Consider the following 24,368-nt stretch of genomic DNA (forward strand, 5'->3'; position numbering starts at 1 on the left):
TAATTATAGAGGCCGGCACCAATACCACATCCTGAGTTGAAACGTCAAAACACAGGTGTAAACATTTCCTGAGAGGTGCTTAGCCATGTGGATAAGAATAAAGCCTGTACGAGTGTAAGAAAAACAACTCCAGTCCTGTATCATGCCGTTTGTAAAATCAAAGCAAAATCAACTTATCTTTCAGTCTATGAACAAAAAAACACAATCAATAATGCCCAATTCTTGAACTCAGACTAACCAAAATAGTTTTTCCCCCTCTAGTGGCATGTAATCTAATCGAGCCGATCAATATGCATCCTCCCCATAATCATTAAAAGACAAGCAGTCCAGTCAGCTCAGATTTTCAGTATGATTGCAGAAATTCTACAATAGCACTTCCTCCACTGACAAGACATTTGTAAGAAGAAAGCGAACATTACAAATTAAGTAATTAAGTCTGACTGGAGCAAAAACAAATAGCAAAGCTTTTATCTTGCTTCCAGTAAATGCAAAGTCATTAGTGATTTGGGCTAACAAGCAATTGACAGTGGATTAAATAATTTTAATGAGGTGCAAGACTTTCCTCTAGCCAAATATGAGAATAATTAAAAGAGAGCAAAATAAAACGCTAGTTTATGTGTCAGAGGCTACAAATTTCAGGGCAAAAAAAAATCTAAATAAATATAAAATATAAATATAAATAAATAAACAATATTAACCATAAAAAAAACTAACATATCTAACTAAAAGAAAACTAACACTATTTACTTTAAGGAACTCTAACAAACATTTTAACTCATCACACTACAGACTTTAAAGTCTCATTTACTAATTAATACAAATGAAGCAACACTAAGACTCTGAGCCTGAGGGAGGATAATGCTATAACGTCTGCTTACTGAAGGATAATGCACTCAGGGCTGCATTAGCATCTAATTCACAATGCTTTGTGCAGCCTGCAAAAAAAAAAAAAAAAAAAAAAAAAAAAACCTTGTTTAAACCAATAAAGGAGCACCTGGCAAGTATGATGAACTTTTGTGATCGGGCTCTGTGCCAAATTAGTGCGTCATATACCTGCTCATTTATGTGTTGGTGAAGTTAAAAAATCATCTCATAAAACAGATCATGAACGCAGATGCAAAACATGGCAAAAATAATATAAATAATAAGAAAAAAAACGAATAAACAAAAAAAAAAAAAAATTAAAAAAAAAACAAAAAAAATAAAGTATTAACACATAAAAAAAAATATTTTACATAAAAATTACTAATTTGTTTTTAATACATTTTAAAAATGATTGTTCATGTTATTGCTGAAGAACACTACATCACCATAAAATTCAAAGACTGTGTGAAAAGAACACAAAACACACCAATACATCAAGTAAAAGAAAAAAAACACAAATCAGTCCATAAAACAAAGTGCTGACAAATTATGTGTTTTGCCTGCAAGTCACAAGCTAATTAAAAAAAATGCATTCAATAGCTCACGCAATAAATAATTTATCATGCACTTATTTATATAACCGCCCATATAAATGTGAAACAGTCCCCTACGGACAGCAGAAATACGGCACTGCAGTGAACCCTTGGATTTGACATATTACAGAAGAGACACATACTTAAAGATCTTTAAAAAAGAGTTACTTTACAGCTGAAATAAGAGTCAGTAGTTATCGTATTTCACAGTTTTAGCTATGTGCACAGATCTCAACCAAAAGTGCAATAGATTTCTGGACTGTCACGGAGAACCAACAGCTGGCATGCTGTGTTAAATAAAACACAACCTGTGTGCTGGAAGTGCTTCTTCCTATAGTGTCGATTGGATTACACATTTCCTGACCTCTGCTCCATCAGTCTGTTACTAGCACTCTAGTTTCTCATGTGACGTTGAGATGTGATCAAATAAGGACATCTGAAACCTCCTGTCATACTGATTTCTTCCAGTATATCAGTATAAAATAATGGCCCTGCAGGTACATTGTTTGGATTTTTGATTGTGTGTGTGTGGGATTGTAAATGTAGATAGATGTAAAAGATGCAGCAGGTGTTCTCTTCTGGGTGTGCATGAAGACAGATGAGCTACTCACATCTTCTATACTGATGATGATGAACCCCCATAATTCCAAACACCTGCACCTTTGGAGACATGGCGAGAGGAAGCAGAACTAGGCATTGCAGTCAAGCTGGATAACTTTTTTGTGCTTTCAAAAATACAAAAATGATACATTTTACCTAAAAGTTCATTCACAAATTAAATCAAAAAACTAATGCTATAACAGAAATGAGTAACTGAACATAACAAAACATTTATTACTGTATGTGATAACTAAAATGACTCTCTTAAATGGATATTAAATGGATATTAAATGGAAGTCACATTTTGAACTATTATTACAATTTAAAAATTCTATTTTAACATATTTTCAAATGTAATTTCACCATCATTACTTCATCAGACTTCAGAGCTACATGATCCATCAGAAATCATTCTAATATGCTGATTTGTGCTCAAGAAACAATATTATCAAGTTGTGCTGCTTCATATTTTTGTGAAACCATTTTTTTCTGGATTGTTTGATGAATATTAATTTTTTAAAAGCACGTATTTGAAATAGAAATCTGTTGTGTTATAAATGTCTTTACCATCACTTTGAACAAATAATGTGTGCTCTTGCTAAATAAATGTTTAAAAAAAAAAAATGTTAGTTACTTCTCTCTAGTTATGAAAAATAGCAAGAAATAGATGTTGTGTGGTTGAAGAGGATAAATAAATAAAATAAAAATAAAATGATTTGATGAATAAATAAAACAGCCAAGAGCATTAGTTTGTCTCCCAACTCTCTTATAAATAACTAACTTGATGGAAGCAGATTTTTTTTGGGCTGCATATCTAAGAGGGGAAAAAAAGTAGTGGGAGTTGTATAAAATGGTTTATAATAACTATTAAATTCTAAATAAGTACTTTAATATGCAATACATATATGTCATTAGCAATACTGAAAGCTAAGCAAAGTTATCAATTCCAAACACTGTATCAGGTGGTCAGTGAATGGACTGAGGTGTTTAAAATCAAGATTAGTCCTCATGAGAGCCGTCTCACACATCTGAAACACCTTCTCTGCTCTAATGAAGCTGTATTTCACCACAATCAATCAGTCTGTATGTAATGTACTGTTCCTGCTCCCTATTTCAAAAAGAAATTGCTACCTTGACAGATGACCTTATTTATGGTTGTACTTCCATGTGGGTTCACATATTTGCTCTGTCCACACGAGTCCCCAACAACCTCTTTCGGGACACACTTTTTGTGAGTCCTACTGAACATATCTGAATGTTGTAGCAGGTACACGAGAACATAACTGCATGAGCATACTTAAATTGTATGAGATCAGAGCCATACACCCTGAGAAATGGAAGGTGACATGGAGTGAATTCAAAAAAAAATGGCTGCTGGCAGCCTGTCCCAATATGGACACAGAATGACAATGTCATATATTCACTCATTACGGCAGGTTTCCAAGGTCTAAATCATGTCTCCAGCAGCAACAAGGCTAACACAGAGAGCATATGTGCTAATGCTGAGAGATAGTGAGTCAAGAATCAGGCTGCTCTATTTTAGTACAAGAGCTAAAAAACAGAGGCAGTGTGTTTGTGTATGCAGAAATATAGCTTGACATGGTTAAAACATTTATTAACCAATCAAACAATTATCTTTCTCTGGCAGAACATACAAATTAATATCCAAATCATATAAACCCACACAAAATCAAATGTCCTGTATATTTCTTGGGAAGCACTTTATAATAAGTTTCCATTTGTTAACTATATCAGATAGCATGAACTAACAAAGAAAAATACTTTTAAAACATTTATTAATATTAAAGGAATATTTCATCCAAAACAAAGTTTGCTGAAAATGTACTCACCCTCAGGCCATCCAAGATGTATACGAGTTTGTTCTTCATCGGAACTGATTTTAAGAAATGTAGAATTAAATCACATGCTCACCAGTGAATGGGTGCCGTCAGCATGAGAGTTCAAGAGACTGGATGGCACCCAGAATGAGAGTCTGCACTGCAAGTGATGTAATGCTACATTTCTCCAAATCTATTTCGAAGAAAAAACTAACTCCAAACATCTTGGATGGCCTGGGGGTGAGTACACTTTCAGCAAATTAACATTTTTGGGTCAACTATTTCACCACTTACTAATACATTTCTTAAATCAAACATTGTTAATATTATTTAATGGACCAGAGCTAACATTAACTAAAACGAACAAATGTATTTGTATTAACTAACATAAACAAAGATAAATAAATACTGCAACAAATATAATGTTAGTAAATGAAGTAACTGGTGTTACTAATGTGACCTTATTGTAAAGTGTTACCTGTTTTATATTTTCTTTAAGTTCTGCCCACTGTGAACATAGGTCTGGCTATAGCATGATATGCCATAACTCTTTAAATCTATGAATTGAGGGCTGCTGTCACCCAATCCCATTAGATTAATTCCACCTCATAATCAAATGCTAATTTAATCCCATCATCCATGTAAAGTGATTCATGTTAAAGGTGCCCCATTAATGTCTCTACTGTAATATTCAGCTTCAGATGGTTGGAAAGAAGTTAATTATGAGGAAAAATGAGTTTCACTATCAGTGATACGGACGAGATAGAGGTCGAGAAATGTGAGAAATGTAAGACTGAAAAGAAAGTAAATATGTAACATTAATACTACATTTTAAATGTTTAAAAAATAAATTATGCTACAAAATATTAAACTTCTAAAAAAATTTTTTAAATATGCACCAATGTAGAACAAAAAGGTAAGAATATGAATATTAATTTGGTGGTTATAAAAGAAGAAGAAGAAAAAAACTATTATATATTAACTGCAAAATCAGGTATAAAAAATTTTCTTAGCTACATTATTTTCTGACACAGCCTCATGGGTAGTTTAAAAATGCCTTTAGTTGTATTACACCTTTAAAAATGTGCAAAAACATGCAAACCCACCGATGTCTTGGGACCAAGAAATCCAAAACTGTTAGCTGCTTTACACTCCTCTGTCGACAAATCTCAAACTAAAATAGCAAAATTTAACATACAGTCAGGCACTTGTTAACTACTACCACTTTTTCACTAAAACTGTTTCTTCTCACCGTCTAGTTGGGCAACACAAGGCTGCTCACCTCTTATTGTTTCACTGTAGATTTGTGCTGTATATTGCCATTTTATTTACAGAGTCAACCAACCATGTAAACCTCAGAAGAGATGGCTGGGATGGAGTCTTAAGGGTGATGGGTCTGACTTTAGTTTTATCAGGATGTTTCAGGACACCACAGAATCCTCACCTTACAAATTTGGGCCTCCATGCAGCTGGCCTGAAATGTCTTCATCTGCCACACAAACAGAGCCTGGGTCAGTCTATGTGCTTTACACTATAAAAAAACAACAACAACAACAAAAAAACATGTTCGAATGAGGAAATCACATTGTAAAATTACTCTTTCAATAACAATAATGTAAAAGATAAGCATCTAAAGCTATGGATATCTAAAAGGGATACGATGATAGAAAAAATGTGAGATGGAGAAGAAAATTACATTATACTTACTTTAATTATCATTTATTTTCGATGAAAAAATTTAGATAGAAAAATTGCGCTCTATCTTTGGCAAAAAATAGATAAATAAAAATTTCACAAAAAATAAATAAAAAAAAAAACCATAGTTTAAAAATCAAACACAAAAACAACAAAACACAAAAACCAAACACACAGTATTTGTGTAAGTAGTTTTGCAAGCAATTTTACATAAAATCTGAGTTGGGGATATCCCCAACTCAGGTTTTGTGTTTCCTTGCAAAACTATGCAATTATTTGTTATTTATTTATTTTTAGTGTAATCTCCTGTTCTTTTGGTTAAATGTCAATATATGCATAAAGCAATATTTGAAAAACATTATAAAATGTTTGAATATTTAATTTAATTTGGTCCTAACCAACTAAAATACTATTTTCACTGACTAAGATTAGATATTTTAATCAAAGTAAAATTTTGAAAAAAAAAAAAACAAAAAATTAAAAAAACTCTCATCGGTTTGGCCATGCATGACTTCCATTCATAAACTGATAAAAAAAAAAATGACCACTGATCATGACTCTCATCGGTTTGGCCATGCATGACTTCCATTCATAAACTGATAAATAATTCCAAAAACACAACTTAGATGAGAATCCAAAGTAATAAAATTCCACCTGTGAATTCCACACAGATTCAGTTCAATTTCCGAACACTTCTTTTAACAGATAAAGTTGTGTCAGTCAATGCAGTACAAAAGCAGGATAAGATCCTACCACAGAACCATGGCACAGCAGAATCTAAGAGTTCCCGAGAGATAGGAATAGCATGATCCATTTTATCTAAAACAGGAAAGAAGCTTTTTCAGCTTTGCGGCACAATACCATTAGATTACTATTACTTTCACAGCGCTAACAGTGCCTTAGGGCTGCTTTACTCGGATCCGACAGTTGAAACATGCTATTAATACCTCACACGAGACATATACCTCCAGAAACACAAATATCTATAGTAAGCTGTGTCATTACTGAAGGGACAAAACAACAGCAGGACATCCCACCGGATAATCTGCAGGCAAAGACGTACAAAGGACAGAGCTGCGGTTTCTTGGCCCGTCACACAGGCAGGAAGACAGGTGCTCAGATCAGCCCGCTGACCTTTACGTATCCCACCTATCCCGCAGGAGCCAGCGGCACGTCGCAAAGCACCACCAATCTTCACACGTTCAGCTCTTAATAAACAGCCCCCACCTCTGTACGACCCAGCGGAGATCCAGACGGAGTCACCGGCCCTTTGTCCTCCAGTCGAGGTGTGGGAGTTTAAAGGAAAAGAGGTGAAGAAGTGAAGGCATGGGTGGATGAGTAGGATTAGAAGAGGGGTGAGCAGAGCAAAGGAACGAGGATCAAAGATGGACACTTCACAGAAGAGCAGCAGCATAAGGGTGAACCGAGATCAGACAGAAGGTCGCCCATAGGGAACATGCCATTTCCATATCCATGTGTCATTGTCCGAAGGTTGACAATGTCGGTCCCTCAAAGATCTGCGTCTTTAATAACAGTTGGGCAGTTAGAGGTTGTTGGGAGGTTACAGTATCCCTTTGGGGTCTCCTTGCAGGTGGCTTTTAATTTCGGTGGCGATTTGCATATATTCAATCAGTATGAGTAATTGGAGAAGGAGCAGACAGAGCAGAGATGCGACCGATTTCACCACTGTTTAAAGAAGACGAGCCTACAGCTGTTGAGATCAGCTGATGACACAGATAATCTTGACACTGACTGATGTGTCTAATCACCAAAAGTATCAGCACAATCAATTGCCCTTCCCCACAGCATTTCAAAAAAGTGCTTTTCTCGCAACCTGGGAGAGACGAGTGTGTTCTGGCGGCACACAAACAGAGCGAGATAATAAACAACCTTGACAATGTCAGGTGTGCCAGAGATAAAGGCCACCTACAGTACGGACCCTCCTGTTCTTCATCCAATGAAAAATACCCGTCTACGCTGGTGGTCTCCGGTTGGGTTCGGATGAACCGAGGGCAGAGTAATTAAAGCATCACATTAACCATACATATATAATGAAAGGATGAATTTAAATTAGGGTTATAAGTAAGAGTTAGGGTTAAGAGTTATTTGAATTCTGTCTGACACTCTGTTCTGCTGAACTCATTTTAACAACCCTGGCCCGAGCTGCAATTCTTAGGTGGTATACTAATGAAACATGAATAACACCTGAGAAAAATGACAGATAATGGTAGGTGACGAAGAACTGACGTGTTCCGCGGACTGCCCGGATATGAAGGGCACAACTAAAATGAGGCGCAGGAAGAAAAGAGCTTAGCGAAACCGTAATTATCAACATCCTGGCAAATGGAGCGCTGAGCGTTGCCATGGCATAATTGGCAGTTAGATTTTGCAGTGGCAAAGCACAAAAACATCACCAATAATTTCTTAATGGACGCTTATTAACATGGAGATATCTGGCAGGCACTTTGGTTGGCCGGGGTCCCTTAAAGATCTTTAAACCTCTTCAAAGACTTCAGTGATGTAAAATAACACTCCTGATACACCCCTGCTGCAGGCTCGCTGATATGACAGAGTGGAAAAACATCAGGATGGCTGCTTGTTTGCCAAGTCACCATCCGGTGCTGGAATTCTGGTCTGACAGAGCTTTGTTTGGACCTCTGCTTGAGCGGTCCATTGTATCGCTTGACTCATTGGAAGGTTCCAGCGGGATCGCACTGTGAACAAATGATCTTTGTTCAGAAACAAAAGCAAATGACTTAATCATCCTCTTCTGTGGAAAATAATAAGGGTTTCTGTACACTCTTTGCTGTCGTTTTCTGACAGCTGCTAATCAAAAGCACCCTAACAGAAGTGGACAGATGTGCTCGTCTAGATTCTGTAAAATTGAGGACATCATCTTGACATCTCATCCATTTTATCTTTGCCTGATCTAACTTTTGACGTTCGGGGCAAAAATAGCATTGAGCACATGAGCATAATCTCACACCAAAATAAAGTTAGATTCTAGATTATTATGCCACGTTTGTCCAGATCTTTAAAAGGTCAGGTTAACAAAATATGGAAATTCCATCGACATATTCAGCAGAAGCAGTTCTGAAGAATGTACTGTATTGTTTTTTTTTTTGTTGTTGTTGTTGTTTTTTAAGAGCACTCATACACGCATTATTATAACGGACTCACGCGTGCTTTTGTTACACTTAAAAGATTCAGGTCATCAGGCTAATTTTAATATTACACAAAGATAACCCAAGTAAATACAAGTTTCACAGTTTTGAAATGATGATTTCATTTATTAAGGAAAAAAAGCTGTCCAAACCTGATGAAACTTCTAAATTTCAAAAACTTCAAAATGCAGTGGCTAGTGTCCTTACCAGGTCAAGAAAATATGATCGTATTACCCCAATTTTACAGTCTCTGCACTGGCTACCTATTAAGTTCTGTATCAGTTACAAAATATTATTATTTACCTAAAAGGCCCTTAATGGTTTGGCTCCTGTGTACCTAACTAGTCTTCTACCATGCTACAATCCATCACGCTCCCTAAGGTCGCAAAACTCTGGACTTTTGGTAGTACCTATGATAGCAAACTCCACTAAAGAAGGTAGAGCTTTTTCACATTTGGCTCCCAAACTCTGGAATAGCCTTCCTGATAATGTTTGGGGTTCAGACACAATCTCTCTGTTTAAATCTAGATTAAAGACACATCTCTGTTTTGCTAGAACAGCAGCAACGCAATCATACAAAAAAATCAAAAAAAACCATCTAACACCAGTTAAATCCAATCAAATCCAAACAAAAACACATTATAATTCTTTAAACAAAGAATAAACAAAAATTTTTTGCCAGGATGGAACAGCAGCAACGCTAATTATGTCTCTATTTGTTTCTCTGTTTTTGCCACGGGATACACAAGCTTCAGCCTGGATCTAGAACACCTGAGAAGAGATAATGCCAATCCTGAAACAACATACAGAACTACCAAATTTTGCTATAAGTTTGATTGCATCATATAATAATTGCTGTTAATAGTGTTCATAGTCTGTTTGATTATGTCTATAATTGATTTTTCCATAAGCTACTACTGCTATTTTTTTCACTGATTAAGCTGCTACTGCAATAGCTTTTCTATGCGCTATACCATATAAACTTGAATTAATTGCTGGTTGTGCCACCCGTTTACAGCAACAACTGCAATCAAGCATTTGCAATAACTGACAGTGAGTCTTTCACATTGCTGTGGGTTAATTTCCGAACACTCTTAATTCAACAACATTCTAAATTCATCCACAATGAACGGACTTCTTAACATCAATCCACAGCATAACAACATAAAACAAAATCTCAACTGGATTTAAGTACAGACTTTGACTTGGCCACTCCAAAACCTTAACTTTGTTTTTCTTGAGCCATTCAGAGGTGGACTTGCTGGTGTGTTTGGGATCATTGTCCTGCTGTACAGTATAACCCAAGTGCACTTGAGCTTGGGTTACAAGCTCAAGCGCACAAACAAGCTCAAAGCGTTTGAGGTCACAAACTGACTGTTGAACATTCTCCTTCAGGATTTTGTGAGTGTGCAGAATTCAAGGTTCCATCAGTTATGGCAAGCCGTCCAGGTCCTGAAGCTGCAAAGCAGCCCCAGACCTTCACACTTCCACCACCATGTTTGACTGTTGGTATGATGTTCTTTTTATGAAATGCTGTGCTAGTTTTACACAAGAACACAATCCAAAAAACCCAACAAAAATCTTAAAATTCCACATAATAATTCCACAAAATACTTGCCCAAAATCAATGACAATATCTAAATGTGAGATGAGGCTTTGTGTTCTTTCTGGTCAGCAGTTTCGCCTTGGAGTAATTTTGGAAGGCCGGCCACTCCTGGGAAGGTTGACCACTGTTCCAAGTTTTCTCCATTTGTGTATAATGGCTCTGACCGTGGCTTTGCAGAGTCCCAAAGCCTTAGAAAAACCCTTTCCAGACTGATACATGTCAACTATTTTGTTTCTCATCTGTTCTTGAATTTCTTTAGATCGCGGCATGATGTGTTGCTCTTTAAGCATGCTTCACTTTGTCAGACAAGTTCTATTTAAGTGATTTCTTGATTCAGTAGGTCTGGCAGTAATCAGGCCTGGGTGTGGCTATTGAAATTTAACTCCCTAAATGTGGATAATCACAGTTCTTTCATTTAAAAACTGCATTTTGTATATCTTTGTGAAATATTAAAATTTGTTTGATGATCTGACTCAGAACAGCTTTGTCCTGCTTGGCCAAATGAAACGTACAGAAACAGTATATTTTACACCCAAGTGTTGATAGCACAAGCTGTTATCGTCTTGGTAATCTAGCAGGATGCTGCTGTCACATCTATATGAACATCTATTCAGTCTTGCAGTGGTTAGCAGATCTGGCTGAACCTTTAGTCTCTGAGGTTGGAAGATTTGGCTAACTGCTGTGTTATAACTCCTAGCCCTACACAACCTTTCCTTCATGTTATCACAGCAACCGCAAAGCACCTGGAAAGGGGTCGTGGGTCACTTCCTAGCAATCCTTACTGTTGCCTCATGCTCTAATAGCATTCTGATTGGAGGCTGAGGGTGGGCTGACCCAGACACACTGAAACATGACCAAAGACATAAGGGGAGAAAAACAGAACAAAAATCCTCATCATTCATCTCAAGATGTCATTGCTGGCCACATACAAAACCTTGCAGTTTGGATTTCCCTTTGAAGTATCCTCTTCCATCAGCCAGGAGTGAGAATGCAGCTATCATTTCAGACAGTACTTACTGGAAAAAGTGAATACGAGACCACAGAGCTGTCAGCCCTCGCTGAATTTAGACAGCAGAAAGCCTGATGCTCATATGTGGGGAATGGTAAGATATTTTATTAATATTACAATTTATTTATTTGTTTGTTTGTTTTAAATCAAGGAATCACATTTTTTAAAAAAAATATATATTATTAAACATTTCAAATAGACATAATGACAATACATCAATGATAAAGGTTAAGAAAAAAACACCTGACATTTGTACTGCTACTGTGTTTGCATGATGGTGACAGGCTGAAAGGTGCTGCTATTTTCTTTGTTTTTACCAGACTTCACTTTTAATAATAGCGTACTACTGCTGTTATACTTTAAGTACATTTTGGCTAAGAAATATTTAGGATTTTTCTTATATAATTTCTGAACTTAACAGGACATTTTTAAAGTCATTTCATGCATATTTCCTGCAAAGATATTTGAGTGAATGTGTTTTACATTTACACCTTGTTGACCATTTTGTGTACAATAAAACTTTCTTTAACCACATGGTTTTGCAAGTTACTTAATTGTTTATTGAATCAGGATATATAGAATCATGTACACACACACACATATATACACACATATATATATATATATATATATATATATATATATATATATATATATATATACATACATCAATATACACACATGTACATATGTGTGTGTGTTAAAGTGTAAATGTTTATTTCTCTGCAGCTGCATACGAAGGGTTTATATAACTAGGTCTAGAAATCTCTGATTTTGTGGACATTGCTCAAGTTTTCAGAACCGCTCGCATGGCATTAGTAGGCATCTGGGTGGGCAGACGGCAGGAGGGGGGTTTTCTGACTGAAGGCTCTGACATTGAGTGTTCCTGACAGCTCTGAAACAGATCAGATGAGACGAGCCCCGGCGCTCTGACTGCTAACTGACACATTAATATGTATTGTGTCTGCAGATGCAATTATATTCAGGGCAGTGTGTATTATTATAAATATCAACACCTGGCCCAGATAATTTGAGGGTCCCTGGCCGGCACTCAACCTTGGATTTCAATCTGACTTTCTGAGAACAGGTTTCTGTAATTACCATTTCCATCTGAGAATGAGACAAGAAAAAAGCGCAAAAAAGCGAGAAACCCCAGTGTGTGTTTGAAAGTGCATGGAAAACGAAAACCCTAACACAAAAACTTAATTCCCCCTCCCTATAACAAAATCAATACACCCACCCAGCGCTGAAAATCCTCTTTCATGCCTGAATTCTGATGCCTGCCCAGCGCTGAAAATCCTCTTTCAAACAGCAGCTTCAAAGATTACAAGTGACCTGTAATTTAAAGCTGTAGCTAACTATAGTCAACAATAGTTAACTTCTCTACAACATACAAAGAACTACTAATTTTTATGTAATTTAAGTTATTTATGGGGAAAATACATGCTGGTAAAAAAAAATAAAAAATGCATAGCCTGAATACACTGCAAGTCGCTTTGGATAAAAGTGTCTGCTAAATGCATAAATGGAAATGGATAATTTTTTTTAAAGCATAACTGTGAGATGACATGATTGGTTCATATCATCAGTAGTATTAATCCTGCGCAAAAACAATGAGAAAGAAAGAAAGAAAGAAAGAAAGAAAGAAAGAAAGAAAGAAAGAAAGAAAGAAAGAAAGAAAGAAACACAAAAAAAAAAAGAAAGAAAGAAAGAAAGAAAGAAAGAAAGAAAGAAAGAAAGAAAGAAAGAAAGAAAGAAAGAAAGAAAGAAAGAAAGAAAGAAACTCAATGTAACCACTTACATTCTACTGTGTGTACAATACTAAAAAAAAAAAAATCTGATTATTCCCTCAGCTCACTCAGATGTAAAGCTGTATGTTCAATACAATATCTTGAAGAAAAAAAAATCATAATTACGTCACTTGTTGTTGACAAAAGCAGCTTGTTACTACAAAACTGAAATACTGAAACTAATTAAGTTACTGAGAAATATTTAGGCAAGCAGCATTCCTACATCCCCAATCAGGACAACATGGAAAGAAGAGAAAATCTATATGGGCACTGTCAGTGATGCAGAAGTTCTATATGCAGGACAATGACTACTTTTATTTTACTATTATTTTTATGAACAGTCTTCAGACATTATACTTCTTAATAGTATTTCACAATATACAAACCTGAAGGCTACTTGACAACATTATTTCCACTTCAGTGGAAAAATACAGAAGACACCAGATGCATTCCTTTGGCCAAGCTTTGATCAGTGGAAACATTTAAAGTCAACATCAATCACAATGGACCTTATGTACTTCCTTAATACATGCTCCTGGTTTTGACATGAATGTACATATTACTCTGGAGAAAAAGAACATTGCATCGAAATGTAACTTTCTTTATTATCTATAATGAAAATGTAATAACTTGCTCTTCCTCTGAAATGACTTGTTTTCCACTTATGACAACATGCACCTAAGACAACATGTACCATTCATCCTTTTCATTTTTTTAACACTAAAATGATTCACATCCTGTTTGATTTGCATGGATCTGAGTTTGGATTTGAAGAGTCTTTGGGGGTCACAGTTGAGTGGACATGAGCAGAAGGCATTACTGGATCCAGGCATCACACATGGTCTGCATACACACATAGCAGCAGCTGAGCTGCATTAATGCTGCATTAATGTGGCTGGATTAGGGGCGAGTGCAGCTGCATTGAAAGTTTACAAGCTACTCCTTCTGTTCTTTGATTAAACAGTTCAGCTTGGATAAACACAGCCATTTGAAAAATACTTCGCAACACACACAAACACACGCAAGCGCTCTAATCATCCAAGGGCCAGTGCAATCTCACAACGAGGCTCTGGTGGTAAGCCGATCTTTTGATTTCTAGAGTAATCCACCCATGAGCCGGTTACAATAACCAAGAGGAACGACATACAGAATCAGTTATGTATGTCCAACTGCCTTTCACACTTCTGCTGCCGAAAAATAAAAGAGCCACTGATGCGGTTCTACACACATAATTGGTCCGACTTAAGAGAGGTGGGATTTACTTTAAATCAGTGCTTTGGGATTGGATTTGTGGATTGCGTCACAGTAAAGTCTAATGTATAAAATGAAATGACATGCAGAATAAAATCTAAATCTCTTTGACCTTGAATATTGCATTATTTTGCTGTATTGACAATTAATGAAGCTTAATTCAGTGCCATTAAAGTGTTTGCTAAAGCAAGCTTCACTAGAATTTTCTATTTAAGTAAATATTAAGCAGTATACATATTTTCAAAGCTGATAATGATGCATATTATGCATATTAGATCAGCACATTAAAATGATACTAAAGGATCAGGAAGGGAAATCATCACAGAAATAAAATATTTTAAAATAAAGAAAAGAAAATTGTTATTTTAAATTGCAATAATGTTTCACAGTAATACTGTTTTTAATGGTTTCTAAAGGGATGTGATTTTAATTTTCTGATCTTCTGATCACAAATACCCAAAGCAACCAAGTCACAGTGTTAACCAATGACCCTTAACAGTTCAGCAAACCGCGAAGTCATGTGTGCTTCCACGATTCCAGGACATTGCTAAATGGTTACTAACCTGTAAACACATGGTTGCTAGGGTGCCACCTGCCTTCTCATTTGATTTTACATCACTTTTCTAAATTCAATTACCTCAACATTCACCTCTCTCCATTCACCTCCCCCACTCCACGCTCACCTCTCTCCCTTTTGCCTTATTTCCCTGTGTATAATGTCACACTAATGTTTACACTATACTCCTCTTTTGCAAATGGCCATCTTTATTGAATTGAGTGCCTTTATTGTCATTGTATTTTTCTGCATACAACAAGATGACTGACTGGTGTTAGAAAAACAAACATATAACCACAGACAATAAATAAGACTTTAAGACTGTACAGTACAATTTTACAAGTAAATACAGCAAGTGACTGAGTCATGATATTCACATTTAGCAGTCTGAGTAAAGCAACCATTTATAATATTTCATGTTGGCCTTCACATTGATATGCACAGTAAGTTTATACAAAAGTACAATTTAAATGGAATGAGTAACTGTAGTGATTAGAAGATTAAACTGGTGGTGTCCTAGATGGGATGTGTCCTTGATGATGTTTTTGGCCCTTGAGAGATAATGGGAGCAAGCAATGCTTTCCAGAGAGGGTAGTGAGCAGCCAGTGATATTTTGGGCTGTGTTGATTATTCTTCGGAGGGCTTTCTTGTCTGCTGCAGTGCAGCTGGAGTACCATACTGAAATGCAGTACACTAACACACTCTCTATGGCAGAGTGGTAAAAGGACACCAGCAGCTTACACTCTAGGTTGTTCTTCCTGAGCACTCTGAGGAAGTGCAGCCAATGCTGTGACTTTTTGATTGTTGCTGAGGTGTTAGCAGACCAAGACATGTTGTTGGATATGTGTACTCCCAGGAATATGAAGGTGTGGACCCTTTCAACACAGTCCCCACTGATGTAGAGTGGGGCTGGTTCAGCACGTTGCCTCCTGAAGTCCAGACTTTAGTTGGGGCTTTCCATGCCTGTCAATCAGTCCAGACTAAAGAAGACCGATCCTTACCACATCAACAGAAGACCGACATTCATATGCCCATATAGATGCCCATACAGGCCGCTGGTGTTTGTCCTATTAGTCAGTCAACATGTGCGAGCAGAAAAACCACCTCTGCAGCTATATTCTGATGTCGCTGTAGAAGCCGACGCTTAGCCGCTGTCGTAAGCAAAAGAAAAGCAGCTATCCCAGTGGAGCTCTCAGCAGTGCTGGGTCCGGGTGATCTGAGAGCTCTGTTTTCCCCCAGGCTGACTGCATCTATGCCTGCTATTCCACAGGGAGATGGCATCCACTGTCCCGACACGAGCCTGCCCACACGAGCTGACAGCCAGGGGAAAACTCACTGCTAATAGGATGAGTGAAACAGCTTCATAAACACAGCAATCTCGTGAAGCAGTGATGTGACATGAACAAAGTCTGTTTGTAGTGTATGTAAACGTCTAGAGTAAATTTAAACATCAACACAACTCTAACGTCTACTGCCATTGCTCATTCATAGCTACCAGGAAAGACACGTGGGATTGGTTGAAGGAGACTAGGATGAAATCACATGTTCAAAATGGAAGAGTAGTTACAGCTGGTTTGGGAACATTAGCAGGTTAGGATGGGATAATCTAAGCTGGTAACCACAAGGTTCATTCACAAACGATCACCATTCTTCCCTTGAGAAAAGCACTTCACTCAAGGTTTATCTATAGGATTATTTGTCCTTGTATTAGAAGTACTGTATGTCATTATAGGAATAAGCGTCACCTCTTAAAGTTAAATGATCACTTTCATCCACTTAAGAGATGAGTATTTATCAACCAAGGACACATTACATTGATCTACAGTAACAATAAAGACGTTTATGTTTCAAATGATTTCTATTTGAAGTGAATGCTGTTCCTATGAACTCGCTATCATAAAAGACTTCTGGGAATATACTGTGACACAGTTTTCAAAAAACTATTAAGCAGCACACATCGTCTTGAGGAGCAAATCAGCATATTAGAAGGATTTCTTAAGGATCATGTGACATTTAAGACTGAAAACATTACAGGAATGAATTACATTTATTATTGTAAATACTTTCATTTTAAATTGCAATAATTTTTCACAATTTTACTGTTCTTTTCCCCCCTTTCTCAATCAAATAAATTTAGCCTTGGTGAGCATATGAGTCTCCTTTCAAAATCAAACCAACCCAAAAACTGTAGTTTAACTGTAGTATACTGTACATTTCTACTTTAAAAATTACGAATTAAAATGAAATATTGTCTCTTACAAAAGTTTCTGCAGGTTTTATGAAGGTCAATTTAAGACCTTTGTAAAAAACTTTTTAAGACCAAGTATATAAACTTTAAGGACCAAACTGAAGGAAGCACAATGTGTCAATATGGTCACTAAAAAAACTTGAATATGGAAACAACTTGTGGTCACTCTACAAAAAGTGCTGTTATTCCTCACTATTTTTCTCCTGTTTTCACAGTGCAAATGTCTACAGTTTTCTAAATACACTGAAAAACAAAGTCACAGCAATTGATCAAATATAAGTGAGTTTATGATTAAAACGAGAGCATATATCTGTCAATGGGCTCAGAAAAATGAACTTAATTCAAAGGGAAAATGTTTTTTTTTTTATAGCTCACTGACATATTTGTTCTTGTTTTAATCATATAAACTGACATATTCAATCAATTGCTCAGAAAACAAGACTTGTGTGATTTTCCTTTTACTCACATTTGAAAGTGAGTAAAAGCTCTCTTTATTTTGTTCACGTTCTCAGAAAACAAGACTTCAACTCCAATCTCAATTTTGCATTTCAAGTAAAAATGTATCTTCTTGTGAGCCTGTTTATATATATATATATATATATATATATATATATATATATATAATATATATATATATATATATATATATATATATATATAAAACAAGGCAGAAATAAGTTTTTTTATCCAGTGCATGCAACATTTAATGCCATGCCTTTACGATTTTCAGACTTTGTACTCTGATTTAAGACCTTTTTAAGATGGCAGAAACCCTGAAAATGTACAATTACCAACATTAAAAATGTAAAAGTCAATAGCAACATGTTTCTCCTCTGTCATGGAGTTCATCTGCACGGTCTTCCCACAAGCCTCAAAACATTTCAAATGCCAGTATCTGACAGGTCAATTGCTACTTCCTTTCTGTCAGATGGGCAGGAAATTTCAAAAAGTGAACTTCACTCTTGCGATCCACTTTCATCACTGTATCTTCTCTATGTCTTGTTCGCTCACTTCTGTTTTCCTCTCCAGACATTGTCAAAGGCTAAACAGAGGGCTTGTGTGCCTGCTTCCACATGTTACCTTCCATCTGGTGCTGCTGCTGATGAAACACTACAAGAGACTGACTTCTGCCTAATGAGTGTGTGTGTGTGTGTGTGTGTGTGTGTTGTGTGTGTGTGCTGATTATGTGTGTGTGTGTGTGTGTGTTTAAAGACTCATTTTCAGTCTGTTTTCCCAGGTGCAGTTAGTTTAGGATTATATCCTGACAAATATATATATATATATATATATATATATATATATATATATATATATATATATATATCCTATTTTATCAGCCATATGTTCATTTTGACATGTAGGTGTCTGTGTTTGATTGCTTAGGATTACATATATATATATATGCACCTTTAATGTAACATCTGCAGTCATCTCCTTGCCTAAGAAAGTACATTTCAGAGTCTTTGTTTGAACAACCAGAGTGGATGCTTTTTTTCACATCCCTTGGTTTCTGTCAGAATGGAGAAGAAACTTTCCTTCCCTTTGCTTCTTTTCCATTTATTTTCAGACAGCAGCCTTGAGCGAGAAGCAGAAGAAGTCAGACCTCTGACGGATGTTCACTCCCCCATTCGCTTAAAGTACATCTTATTGCCTCTGAGAGTTTTGCAGTGCCTGGTTTCTTTTTCAAGCAAAGCAGTCACCTGCCCCTGCTCGCCTCTGAGACTATAAGAACGAAACTACGGATGAAAAGATAAAGCTAAGGTGAATGTGTACTTTACTTGTCAGACAGAACAAGGATCACCCCTTTAATCATGCCTCATCAGCATAATCAATAGCAGCCAGTTTGCTCACTTTGTGCTGTAATTATGTCAAGGACAAGTGCCTACTTATTAGTTGAAAATGTTAATTTCCAGGTGTAACTCAAAGTATTAATTGCTGAATACAAATACATAAAAAAAGAAAAAAAAAAGAAAATAAATCTAGAAAAGTCTAAAAATATATATGCAGTATAAATACATAAATAATATGTGTATTTTGTAAAATAGTGCAAAACAACCCAAAATATCATCATGGAAAGAAAGAAACTGAGCAAAAAAGAGAAAAGAGAAAAAATCTAGCTGGAAGAGATCAATAACTGTGGCCATAGACATAAGAGAGGAAGTGCAAAAGCAAGGTGCTTTTCTTCGGTCATGACAAACACCTGTGCATTCTCTCTTTGGCTTTCCTTTTAATGGAAAGTGATTTAAAAAAAGGTATGTCCTCAAAGTCAAAATAAAATAAAAAATGAAATAAAGTCTTAAGATGAACCACTTGTTCCTCATTTGCAAGTCACTTTTGATATTTTAACTGTTGACTATGAACTTTCACATTCCAAGAAGAACAAACTGTCCATGCACAGAAAAAAAAGAAAAGTTTTATGATTCTTCAAAAAAAACTGTACACTTTAAAAAAAGTTTTTCAAAGTTGTAAATAAAACAAAGCTTACTGAAACACTTCTTAATTTCAGATTTTCACATTTAATTCTGGTTTTCACATTTAATTAGTTTTTTTTTTTTTCATCATATACAGGTTTGACATGACAGCAAGTAAAAATATTACAGAATTTGATTTTTTTCCTTTTTTATTCATCTCGATTCCACACAACACCATAAAAACTCCTTACTCAGACCACCTAGAAACAGGTAAGCTTGGCTCCATAAATAGGAAAAAGCTGCGAGTGAACTTTGGAAACTCCAGTAAGGACATGCTGTGTTCTAGAGAATACCAGAGGCATGTTGCGCGGAAGTGCAGACTGATTACAGGCTCGTGCTAATGCACTGTGCATTACAGCACGCACGCACAGTAGGAGGAACAGGCAAATTATCAAACTCAAATTGAACTCTCTGTGACGACCAGGGTAGATTTAATTCTAATGAAAAAAAAAATAAAAAATAAAAAAATAGGAAAAGAAAAAAAATAGGAAAAAAAAAACAACAAAAACACAAAATGATGCACATGAAAGTCTGGGTATGAATCAAAGTAACAGTAATTTCTGAAGTACAGAACTCAAGATTATAAAAAACCAAATCCTTCAAACTAATCATCCAAAATATTAACAAACTCAAAAAATTAACTATTAATACAATTAAAAGAATAATTTTCAAATCAAAAATTAATTAAAATAATTTTTAAATCATAAAGATTACTGGAGCTAGTTTTACACAAAATTACTATTTCATTTTTCTACCCAATTCCACATTTAAGTCAAAAAGTATTTGCTGTTTCTAAATTGTGAAACTAGAAATTTGAGTGAAATTTTTCTACACCATTTTTTCAGTAGACACTATAAATGAAAATATCTAAGTTGTAAATAAAAATCATAGGAGCATCTTTTACAAGAAAAGAGAAGAATACTGTAGAATACAGTCTTTCTAAGTAAAAATTACTTCAAAATTTAGTTACTTGCCGTGTTTTGTAATTAATTGTGAAATTTACTAAAAATTGGTTACACACTAATCAACGGTTATTCAAATCTTACCCTCGAGGGCCAGTGCACTGCAGAGTTTAACTCCAACCCTGATCAAACACACCTGAGCATGCTAATCAGTGTCTTCAGGATCATTAGAAAATCACAGGTAGGTGAGTTTGATCAGGGTTGGCGCTAAACTCTGCAGTGCACTGGCCCTCGAGGGTAAGATTTGAATAACCCTACACTAATCTGTACTTTCAATATACACTGTAAAAGATATATAAATATATATTGAAAAACAGATACAGTATACATACACAGACACGTGTGTATATATATATTTTTTTCAAATATTTATTATTTTTTATACTATATATATATATATATATATATATATATATATATATATATATATATATATATATATAATATATATATAATTTTTTTTATTTATATATATTATTAGTCTTCCTAAATGGTACTTGCCATTTCTTTTGAATTAATTGTGAAATTAGCTATTTCTGAGAGAGAACTGATCCTAAACAAATAATTTTCAGTGAACACAATAATTTTTTAAAAATAAAATAAAAGATCACTGGAGTATGCTTTGTCAGAACATTTTGTAAGTTTTCATTCTTCTACAAAATGTAATGTTTATTTAAATTTGTTACTTTTAGTTTCGCTATAATTAATTGTGAAATTTACTAGTAAATTCTGAGTGAAAATTGTTTATAAAGTTTTTTTTTCGTACCCACTGTAAAAAAATAAAAATAAAGGAAAAGTGAAGAAAATATTTTACAATAAAATGCTATTTCAGTTTTTCTTCTATAATTAATGTTAAATTCTTTTAGTTTTTTGTAAAAAATAAAAAATAGCAATTTCTGAGTGAAAATTGCTTCCTCACCATTTGTATTTCAGTGTAGGTGAAGGGCTTTGGGAGAAATGTCAGCATTAATGTCAGCATTAAATTATGCATTTAGGCACAGTCAAGATATCAGGGTAAAGAAAATGAGAAGGACAGCTACTCTTGCTAGACGTCACCATGCTGTTGTAATTAGAAGGATGCCATATTCAGCCATGTGCCCTCAGGGGCATTGTCCCGGACGCAGCTGTGCCCGCTGAGAAGCCTGGGGCGAAAGAATGCCCCTCTCCAGCCTGGCATCAACACAGAGACAGGATGCTGGGAAAAGAGCCAAACTGCTAAAACTACAAAGCTAGATCAGCTGAGCATATTTGAGGCCAGGGCTCAGGGTCAGACAGCAGACAGTAAGGTAAAGGTTCACAATAGAAATGCTCTGTCTTATAATCAGGTTGGGGATTATCTGCAAAATGCAAGACACTTCATCTCTCAATCCGAACCCAAATCATGTTGTGGACAGGGTATAGGCTTTAAATCTGTGTTTGTGAAGCGCTTAGAGTGCACAACACACCCACACATGCTTGCACACAATTCTCATTCCCACTGCAGCGAGTGTGCTTGTGTTTACTGTCTTATCTGACAGGGATATAATGATTTCATTGGCCCCAGCAGGCAGCGTTACTGCTTGTCAACACAGATTAGGTCATTAAAAATAAAGCTCACCCAAACAGCAAGACCTACAGGTGCACCACACACACACACATACACACACACACACAAAGGGAGAGCCTTCCTGTGTCTTCATTTGGACAGGCATACACTGAGACCCTAGAGCAATAGGGTTGAGTCTCTAAACTGCTCGGACTAATCAAATGATAATCAAACATCTGTAAAGTCAAAATCCCTACATGAAATATTTTAAATTATTCAATTCCATTTACTTGCATAAATTTGTTTTGGATACTAGATGCAATTTTGTAAACCAGGTAAACAGGGATTTTAAACGGGGGAGGCGGGGTGGATGTGAGTGCCGTTTGTCCTATTTGTAAAAGCAATGCATTTCTGCGTATTAAAGTGAGCTACAACAAGAAGCTCTTTGATGTTTTTAACACTAAAACTCTAAATAACTAAAATAAAAAACATTCACACCTGAGTTTCATACAAACTGAAAGGAAAAACATCAGGTCAAAACACAAAAAGAAATTTAAATCACCAAAATACACAAAGATATATTACCTGATACAAATGACAAAATATTCCCACCACTGGGCACACCACTTATTGGTCATACTGTAAGATGTACTTACCTTGGTCAATGACTATTTTTTAGGCCTCAAATAAACTAACTAAAACCACGAAAAAAAAACAAAATGACACCACAAAAATAATCTAAAAACAAAAACAAAAAGCATCAAAACTAAAAACAAACATCAAAGACTATAATCAACCAACCAGTACTAAACATAACAAAGTTAGATCAAATAAATGCCTTGGTGGACATAAAAGGCATCGCAAAAAAAAAAAAAATTTTTTTAAAATAAATAAACTAATTTGAGAACACTTACATTTGTGTAGAGAACATGTTGTGTTTGCAAATCGTACTCACTTTCTTTATATAACATCAGAATATATTCTGAATAATATTGTTTTAAACACAATGGAGAACTTTTTAAACACACAATGAAAAATAAAATGTGTTTTTGCATAATTCTGGACCCTTGATTGACTTTGTTTCAGGCATGTGAACGCAAATAATTTCCGTGTTCACATTTTTCTAAATAACTTCTTTTGTGTTGTAGAAAAATTCTAAAAAAAAAAAAAAAAACAGCAGCACTGCATAATTCTGTGCAAAAACAAAAAAAAAAAAGTGAAACTCGCCTGATGAGGGAAAACCCTAGTCCGCAAGTAAGAAGACAGAAATAAACACGAATGTCTGAAGCCGGAAACAAACTGTTAACATGAATGTCATTTTTGCTTAGTGTTTTCATCGGCGTTCAAAAGTCTTTTGGTGTGCGGTGTTTTAAAGACTAAACCAGTGCCAGGAACCTCTCAAATTTAGCCTTATTATATATATATATCCTATTATATATAAAGCAATGCCTATAAATGTTGTCTGACTGATTAACTGCACCTGTTTCCTTATTTTGACCAATTAAATGACAAAACTTAAAAAAATTCATTAATTCATGACATTTCAATACAATATTTTATACCCTTTAGTTATATTAATTTAAATTTATTGTGTAGGCCTAATAATTTTCTGATTATTAGGCCATTCTATATTATTCTTAAATACATTACAATTATTTTGCCCCACAATAATTTCATAGTGAGGGAAAATAACAACACGCTGAAGGTAAATATGGCTAGCTTACTCCTCATTGAAAATGTTTTTAAAAAGGTCTTTCAAAACAGGTTTATTAATTATAGGCCTATAATTACCATTATTAACACTCCATTTATCCAAAAAAAAAAGGCTTTATTTCAAGTATCGACTTTTTAAAAAGAAAAAAAAAAACTGCTTTACATGAAATACATTTCTTCTCTCTTTATTTATTTTAAAAATGTATTTATTATTTTTTGCAAAAGCTATAAATCGGGCCACAAGAGAAATTTAATATGGAGTAAATAAATGTTTTAGCTACTGTATATACCATTAAATCATATTAGTAGACTTGTCTTTCTCGTCTCTGTGCGCTTCATGCAGTGTCAGATGAAGAAGGCGGAGTCAGTAATTACTTTCAATTTCAAGTGAATGGATCACATTAAGACTTCTATTTTAGATAATTCTTGCAAAAGGTTTGCCCGTTGGTGTGATATCATAAAAGAAAGACCTTCCTGGTTTAA

The 24,368-nt window shown here is 35.3% G+C and overlaps 1 long non-coding RNA gene across 1 annotated transcript in view; it reads right to left on the bottom strand.

The window, feature by feature from the left end:
- Positions 1-4,967: 4,967 nt before the first annotated feature.
- Positions 4,968-24,368, bottom strand: part of LOC122147475 — a 184,750-nt gene continuing 165,349 nt past the window's right edge. Inside the window, exon 4 of the long non-coding RNA XR_006161651.1 lies at positions 4,968-5,426. This is a non-coding gene — a long non-coding RNA (uncharacterized LOC122147475). The remainder of the gene's footprint in view (positions 5,427-24,368) is intronic.

This window comes from Cyprinus carpio, chromosome A14 (assembly GCF_018340385.1).
Source record: "Cyprinus carpio isolate SPL01 chromosome A14, ASM1834038v1, whole genome shotgun sequence".
Classification (NCBI taxonomy): Eukaryota; Metazoa; Chordata; class Actinopteri; order Cypriniformes; family Cyprinidae; genus Cyprinus; species Cyprinus carpio.